The sequence below is a fragment of the Apteryx rowi genome, unplaced genomic scaffold (assembly GCF_003343035.1).
Source record: "Apteryx rowi isolate R43461 unplaced genomic scaffold, aptRow1 scaffold_44, whole genome shotgun sequence".
NCBI classification, from domain to species: domain Eukaryota; kingdom Metazoa; phylum Chordata; class Aves; order Apterygiformes; family Apterygidae; genus Apteryx; species Apteryx rowi.
The window spans coordinates 3,399,817-3,408,334 of NW_020450694.1; positions in this window are offsets into that span (position 1 = coordinate 3,399,817).

Here is an 8,518-nt window from a genome sequence, read left to right on the forward strand (position 1 = left end):
CGGGCCGGGCCGCGCCGGGGATGGGCCGCGCCGAGCCGAGCCGAGCCCGGGGAGAGCGGGGCTGCGGGGCCCCGCCGGCTTGGGGGGGGGCTCTCCCCTGCGGGGCGGGCTCGGCCGCGCAGCCTGGCCTAGCCTGGCCTGGCCTGGCCTGGCCTGGATCGCACCGCCTCTCTGACCAGAAGGCTTCTCTCTGCTGCCCTCTTTAGCGTGACGACCTCTGTCTCTGTCTCTGTCTCTGTCTCTGTCTCTGTCTCTCTCTCTCTGTCTCTCTCTCTGTCTCTCTCTCTCTCTCTCTCTCTCCCCCCCTCCCTCCCTCCCTCTAGACGTGTGTGTGTGTGTGTATATATATATATATATATACACACACACACATACATATGTGCGTGTCTGTATATATATGTGTGTATACATATATATGCACATGCATACATACACACATACATATATATACATATATGTGTGTGTGTGTGCAATAGCTGGCAGCTCACCTGATCATCTTTCCTCTGTCGCGCTTCAGCACGCTGGTGCTTGTTAGCGAGGTTACCAGAGTAGCTAAAGGGTGAGCTGCTCGTGTGAGTGAATCTGTCCGAAAAGTCGGTCAAGTCTTGCTGCCTGCTGTGTGTTTCTGAAGGAGCAGCATGGCCCTGTGAACCCACTGAGCTTAATAGGTCAAACGACTGGTGGTGCCACCTGCGAGGCTGAATAGTCTTTTATTTAGACAAAAGTCAGGAGAGCAGGAATTTGTTGCCAATGCTTTAGCATGGAGGAGGAGATTCCTGTATTACTCCTGTTGGAAGCTGTCACTTTGCCACAGTATGGGGATGGGAGGAGATCCCGKGAGGCAGAAGTGAGCATCCCGGATGCGTCACGAGGCAGTGAGAGCAGGCCCTAGTGTGGCTGGGAACTGCAGCGTGTTTGTGCTCAGGAGCTGAAGGTGCTGGCAGCATTGGAGACATAACTCTCAGACCTGAAAATAAATATATTACTGTTCTATCAGAAAGAACTTCAGTGAAAAGTTAATTCTTAATGTTACCACCTTCAGAAGTGAGCATGAGTTTCAGGACACAAAGCAGTTTATTTGTAATACTGATTCATAATTACAGTTCATTCCATTACTAATACTATTTTGAAATTTGTTAGTGTATTATCCACAAAATGCTAAACATTGCACATTTTACTTAATAGATAGTATCCCTTTTCATGCATGATTTGAGCCCTGTTTTGACTGACACTGTTTCATGCCATCTCTGTCTTCTTTCCAAACTCTCCTAAGAAAATCACTCTTCTCCATCTGATTCTTGAAGGAAAGGTTTCATTTGCTGAGGATCCTCAGTTTTGCCTTCTTCCAGCCAGTCCCCAGAGAGCCTGTTCTCCCCCTGCTCTCTTCACAAGCACGCTTGAGTGTTCCCAGACCTCCTTGTTAGCAGTTTACGTTCCAAGGGCTGAGAGAAAGCACTGGCACTTGCTCTTGTGAAGTCCCAGGATATCTTCTGGCTTCTGTAGATATTAAGCAGCTTTGAGGGGATTAGAGTCCTGAAGCCCAAAAGGATGCATGAACAGTGCTTTTTCCAGGCTCCTTTTCAAAAAGGAGCATCAGCATCAACCTACTGCATCCCTCTTGCTTCCTGAGCTATAGAGCATTTATATTGTAAAGGTCTTTCCGTGGCAGTTGGTACCATCACTGGTAATGATCTGAAGCAGCTGGGCTCACAGCACCCAATTTCTCTGAAAGAGAAAGCAGAATGGCAGGTAGTCCTGTGGAGGAGTATCAGTGCTGTGGCTTATTCACACTAAGGAAGGTTTTAAACAGTCCCGGTGTGATTACACTGAATTTTAGCACCCAGCTGCTTCACTAGCAGGTTACACGTTAGCCTCCTCTGACTTTTCTTTGCAATGTGGTGTCTCTCTGCCCAAGCATCACTAAACCTTGACTGATCCACAGTAAATCCTTCGCTTTCTCCCCCATCCACGCCCTTGGGTAAGGAGCAAGTGGGGTGGGACCCTGCCAGGGAGAGTGGCAACAAGAAGAGAGGTAATAACCTAGTTTTGGGGCTGACAAAGGTGCAGCCTTTAGAAATCAAAACTGCTCACAGGACAAGAAGAAGTTCCATAAATAACCCAACATTTTACTGCATCACGCTGGTTTGATGTTTAGCATCACTGAGGGCTGACTATTCTTGGTGTTCATTAATAAAAAAAGCACTTTATCCCAAGGCTTATGTACTGAATGCCTCACAACAAATGATGGCAGGAAACACAAGCCTTGCTTCAGCAAACTCCTTTGGACGCAGCCTCTCCTGAAGCTGTGGGTTGCTCCAGGGCGGGCTGTGGTGTACGGCCCGGCCGAGGAGCAGGCGGGCTGCCTCCTCGCCCGGGGCTGTCCCGCTAGGTGTCAGTGTACAGCCGTGCACAGAGACGGCTGCCCACAGCTCTCGGTGGCTGCCACAAAAAGTCACYGAGTAATTTCAACATATTGTTCATTTGCTGCAGCTGTAATTTAGGTTTCTAGGGCCATTTATCATAAAGCTGTCTGCTTTCTTATTCCATGGCTCAAGGCCGCTAGAGTATATCTCACTGCGTTCCTGGGAGAATCAAAGTGTTGGAGTTGATTTCACTAAAAGCTGTCACAGTACATTATTGGAGCACATTTTATTAAAGTTCATTTTCCAGACTTAAATTTAACAGTGTTCTAGACCGCTGTCATTTACCATATACTGGAACAGTAATTTCTCTATCAAAGTCAGTTATTGAATTCTAAAAGTTGACTAAACTATTTTTGAAACAGATACAGTATGTGACTTGAAAGAAAAACAGGAGGACATGACAGAGGCAGAGCCATGCAGTTTCTCTCCACCAGCTTAAGAGGGAATGCCGAGAAGGTGGAAGCATATTTCCACCGTGGCCATGGAAGAGAGATTCCAGGGCTGCAATACCATGAACACTAATTGAAGCATGGTAATTAGTCACTGCACCCCGCTAAGCACCTCTAAAATATTTACRCTGAAGAAAATGTTGCTCCTTTCTGTAACAGATTTGAGCTGAGAATCACAAAAGAGCTTTCTGTCTCTCAGCTGGCAAGGGCCAGCGTGTATAAAGACCAAGAGCTCAGCAGAGGAGGACAGTGTAAATGACGTTGAGTCGCTCCTCTGGGGACCGTGATGGGCTAGCAGAGCAGTGGCTGGGAGGAACAGGTGGTTAGAACTGAGCTGGTTGTGAAAAAGCCGCATTTGGTGCAGTGCTCATCACCCTACTTGCCATTTCTGAGAGTGCTTTAGGCTGCTGAGCTCCCTGGGAGGGGGTCAGGTCTGCAGGTCCAGCGTGAACGTTTGGGAGGCAGACGGAGCCATGAATCAGCGCTGGGCTCTGACTTGGCTCTTCCTAAGCATTGGCTGTTCTGTCTCCTAACATAGCTGCAGATTTGGTTTAAGCCCCACTGAAGCCAAGCGAATCTGTTATCACCACAACCTCCAGCACACAGAGTTGGAGAAAACTGGCTGTAGAAACCAGGCTGAGAGCAGCTTTTGGTTCCAGAGAGGAGCACGTTGTGCCAGTCCTCAGGGTTTCAGTTAGGCGTGTAGGACAAACCGGGGTAAATGATGTTGCATGGCCCTGTGGTTAGGACAAACAGCAACTTGCAGGTAGTCATGTGGCAATTGCCTAACTTAATGAAAATAGATCCTGCTAGAGGGACAGGAGTTATCTGGAGGAATAGGTGCATTTTGGTGTGGCTGTAGCATGCATGGGAGGAACATTAATGTGGTGTGCACGTTTCCTCGGATCATGCAAGTTACATAGGCCTGCATGCAATAAATTGGACAAGATACGGAGAGAGGTGCTTTCAAATGGACATAGCACGTTACTAAAATATTTAGGCCACATCAGACTTAAGTGCTTCTTCAGATGTCTCTCTATCCAGCTCATCAGGCATCCTGTCTTTATGAAAAGGCCACTGGCAAAATAATATGAAGTTTCATTTGGATGTGGGGGAGGGTGCAATTATTATAGGGGCGTTTAACACTTTGGTTTATGACATCTTTAGGCTGATGACTTGTTTACTACTTGCTATTGCCGTAAGTGGTGCTGTTGCCCTGCCTGCAATTTTGATGCCCATTAAGATGGAAACTGTATGTAAATCAGGATCAGCCATTAATATTTATAATTCATGGTGGAATGTAGGAGTTTGTCTGTTATGAGAAGAACCATAAACAGGAGTTTTATGAACACTGAGAACTGTTGCTAAGGTGGTTCTCTTGAAATAATTTTCCTTTGCAGTCGAACATCAATTCTTAATTTTAGTAGCACACGTAGCGGGATGGAAACGATGATTGATTTTTCTCCAAGTGCTGTGGGCTGCTGCAGTTGAGATTTCACTATAAAAGACTAGACATTTCCAATTGCTTTTTATAAGTTCAAAATTGATTTTATTTGTTTAACACCTGACTAACATAATGAAAGAGAAAAGAAATACAGCCAAATATAAGACACAGAAAACTCACGGAGTGCCTGGTTTCTGGCCTTCCTCTTGCTGCCGTAATATTAAGCTAAGCTGCAATTTCAAAAAGAAAAAGTTCGGCTCCCAGCTGCTTCTCTGTGACTGGCAAGGTGTCCCAGGGCTGGCTGTGACAGTCGGGCAGCCTTCGCGGAGCTCAGCTCTCCCAGGCAAGGGAGCAGAGTGCAGCCCACAAAGAGGACAGTCGGCGAGCAGAAATGATGGCAAGGGTTGGGAGGGAGAGAACTGACTCGGCGGTACTCCACCGTGCAGCTTCCCTGGCTTCAGTCGGTCCTCTTTAAATTTTTGTTTTCTTTCTGTCTGTCTCTCTCTCTCTTTCTTTCTTTCTTTCTTTCTACCTACCTACCTACCTAACTGACTAATAACATACAGTTGCAGAAACTGTTGCTGCGCAGTAACCAGAGTATTAGCATGATGAGTGCTCCTGTTCCAAATAAGTCTCTTCCAAATAGGGTCATGCAGAAGTTGTTTATACTGTGTTCACAAGAATTATGGCTCTATATASGATTTGAATATTTTTTGGAAGTCTGGTTTACTGTTGTGATTTTGACAAGTGAAAAAGCAAAAAAAAGCCAGAGTTAACATCACCGTGTCTTGGTTTTTAGTATGGGGATTTATGGCACCCACRTTGCATGACATCGATAAAGTCCGGAGCTGCCATACTTGTGTGAATGAGCTCTCATTTTCTTTCTCTAAGTATAGGATTTTCCCATAGGGATTGTGGTTTCAATATTCTTTTTCCAGTAAGATTTAGAAGTGTTTAGATGATTTGACTCTGTAGAATATGCAGGCAAAATAGGAGACTACTGGAGTCAAGGATATCTGGAGAGGGACTGGCTTCTACATCTTTCATTTTTCTTGGTGGGCTTGCCAAGATAGAGAAAAGATGGGCATTGGCACTAGAGGGGTTATTCAGCCTTACTCTTGTATTACTGTCCCTCAGACCACCTCCCAAAATACTATATGTAGCAATCTGGCAAATTAGCAATCTATAATGTTCCTGTAATATACTTTATGGGAGRTAAGTTCTAAGCAGTGGCTCCAAATTCAGTGTTAAAGAAGCTGAAGCCTACCCCTCAGTTAACGAGATACTCGCAGATCTCTTTTCCCACCTTGTTTGTGAGCCTTGAAACTGTTCTGTCTTCATTTTTTGTATGGAGGGGATGTGGAGGAGGGGTTGTTTTGGGCTGGGCTTAGGAACTGCTGTATGTAATCTTGGTCTAAGTTGTGGCCTGTGCAGCATGGTCCAGTCATTGGGAATCTCAACATTTTCCCTTTCTTCCAAATGTACGTTTTCAGGTCTCTTGGTTGAAAATCTGAACTGAGTGCAGCCAAGACAGTTGTGGGCTCTTCAACATAAGTCTTCACCATTTCTGGAGAGCCCTGTTCTCGTTAAATGTGACTCTGTAAATCTCCTCGCTAACTGTCATTGATGGGCATGATTGCTTCTCTCAGCCATGCAAAAACAACTTTGCAGAGAGTCAATATGAGCTGACTTCTCTGAATGCTCTGAGGTCCCCAAGAGACTGGTAGTATCTGCCCATACTGGCCACAGGATTTTATTTGAGGATCTACAGCTTCCTCCATCCTTGGAACAAGCTAGGATGGATATGTCCTTGTTGATAAATACCTTAATAATATACTATAGCAGCCAATCTTGTTCTTGGTACAAACAAAAATAGAGCTCCTCACCAGCAGGTGATGTTTTTATCTACTCTAACTTGGATTGCCTCTGTTGGTCCAAACAATTTGTCTAACTCTTCCTCTCCTGCCCTGGCTGGACATGGAGTTTAGGTAGTGCCTGAGCTGATAGACGGAGACTTTTCACTGCTTTTTGCTTTAAAATATTTAGCAAAGATTTTAGGGGAAATAGTTTTTGCCTCCCAGTTTTGTGAACCAGGGCTGAGCATCATGGAGCTCCTAGTCCTGGAGCAGATGTTTCTAATCCTGATCATACATCCGCACAGGGAAAGTCAGGAAACGGGGCCAGAACCAAGCAGTGAATCCTTGTCTCCCTGAAGTCCAGTTTGGCCACTGCTCCAGTGGCACTGGGATTTCAACCTAGATGTTCAAAAACTTTTTGTCTGGGAGAATTGCCTTCTTTTCACATTCACATGGCAAACGTGGTAAAAAGAACTGAGTTTACAGCTGGAGAGAAGCAATGTGCAAATCCTCCTGTGGCTCTCTGGAAACACAGAGGGGTTGCAGAGACATTTTATTCCCTCGTTTATGACCGTGTAAAGCAAAGTCACTGAAACTTGTCACAGAACAAGGATCTCCTGCTGTTAGATAAAGGTCAGAACAAAGGTAAATTTGTTTTTCAAAGCAGGAGACAAGGAGCGTGCATGAGTGTGTAACACGTTAATAGTAACCTGTGCTAAAGAGGGTGGGGGAAGAGGGGGGACGCAGGTTGGGGGCTGCTGCAGGGATTACCCTCTGTGTTTGGAAAAGAAATTTTGGCTGGAGACTGTTGGTGGGAGTAGGGGAGGAAGGGGGATGCCACCGGCTAAGCCAAGTGGAGAGAGGGCAGGATGTGCTAGGAACAGCCTTGCTCGCAGTTCACACATCAGGTAAAGAGTGCTCCTGAACCCATGCAGTCCCTAAAGGTCTTCCAGAGTCTGGGATGGCCAGCAGTACTGGCCGGGGGGACTGCTCCTCGCTCACCTTCTCCAACAGCCACTCTGCAGCTGGCCCAGGAGCCAGCTTGAAAGTCCACTGAAAACCCAAGTCTTAGCGGACAGTCTTGGATCTGCTGAGTCAGTGGTAAGACTGRCTGGTTCTCAACCCCAAAGAGTTGTGTCTGTCCCTATGACTTTAGGGTTACYCCCTTGCAAAGTCCTAAATCAGGTGATTCCTGGCTGCCTGATATATTCTTCAGTGAGCAATCCAGCAACGTGGTGCCTCGTTAAGCTTAAAGGCTGGAATTGGTAATTGTGCTGGATGCTGCACCGTTTGCTCACTGTGAGTTGGGACTGTTAGGTGTCCCCAGACCCTGCAGCCTGCTTCCCAGTAACACCTTTTTGTGGCTCTGTGTGACAGACATAGTAAAGGTATGCTGGAATAATTTGATGGAATCACTTCTTTCCACCATAGATCTCCTTTCTGGCTTACTATTTTTGCTTTCAACCTAAAATTACTTTATTGCTGTTACATGAATTATGTTCTATTAAGGCCAATCAGGTGACAACCTTGTTGGCTACATTATGTCCCTAGACAGAATTAAATAGCAAGTTCCTCCCTGATAGAGTTGTTCTAGTCTTCTTGGGATAATATTCTGACAAAACCTGAAACACATTATTCTCTGTGCAGATTACTTTGATACTAAAAGATTGTCAATTTTGTGACACAGAAATTAGTGTAAAAACAGCACAAGTCAGTCTCCATAAATGGTCATCAAAAGAGGCGACCGCCCAGAGGTGCTTGTTAAGGGAGTGTCTTGGTTTGTAGCATGAAGCCGGAGCAGAGGGAAACCCTGGCTCTGCTGGGAGCTAACTTTCTTCTCCTGTGTGAATGCCTGCTTGGCAGGGCTGGCTCACAGGAGCTGCTTGGCAATGCAGTGATCCCCCTTGCAGCCACTGAAGAGCACTGGTGCCTGGTCCTGGCTGTGAGGTGGTGAAAGCTAATTAGAAGAAGTTCAGAGACCAAGATCGAGCCAAGGGGGCACATCTGCTCCCAGTTCCTTGGGAATGAGAAGTGTCGCTTAAGTCGATGTTGTTATAAATGCATGTGGCACATGCCCCTTTGTAACATCTTTGTAGCTCAGTGGAAGCTCTTTAGCTCTGAGCGGCCCAGCTGAGCATTGGTGTAGTCTGCAAGACTTGCTTTGGTGGTGATGAGGCAAATGAGCCCTCTGTGGCTTCAAAGGGTATTCGTTTTCCGGTGAGTGGATAACTGAGCTCAGTCGCGAGCCATGCATATATAACTGTGCAGTTTGTAAGAGCCAGAGCTGCAGCTGTATGGAGCGATCTGATGGGGCCCTGGGGGATGCCAGGGCTGCCGTACACCTCT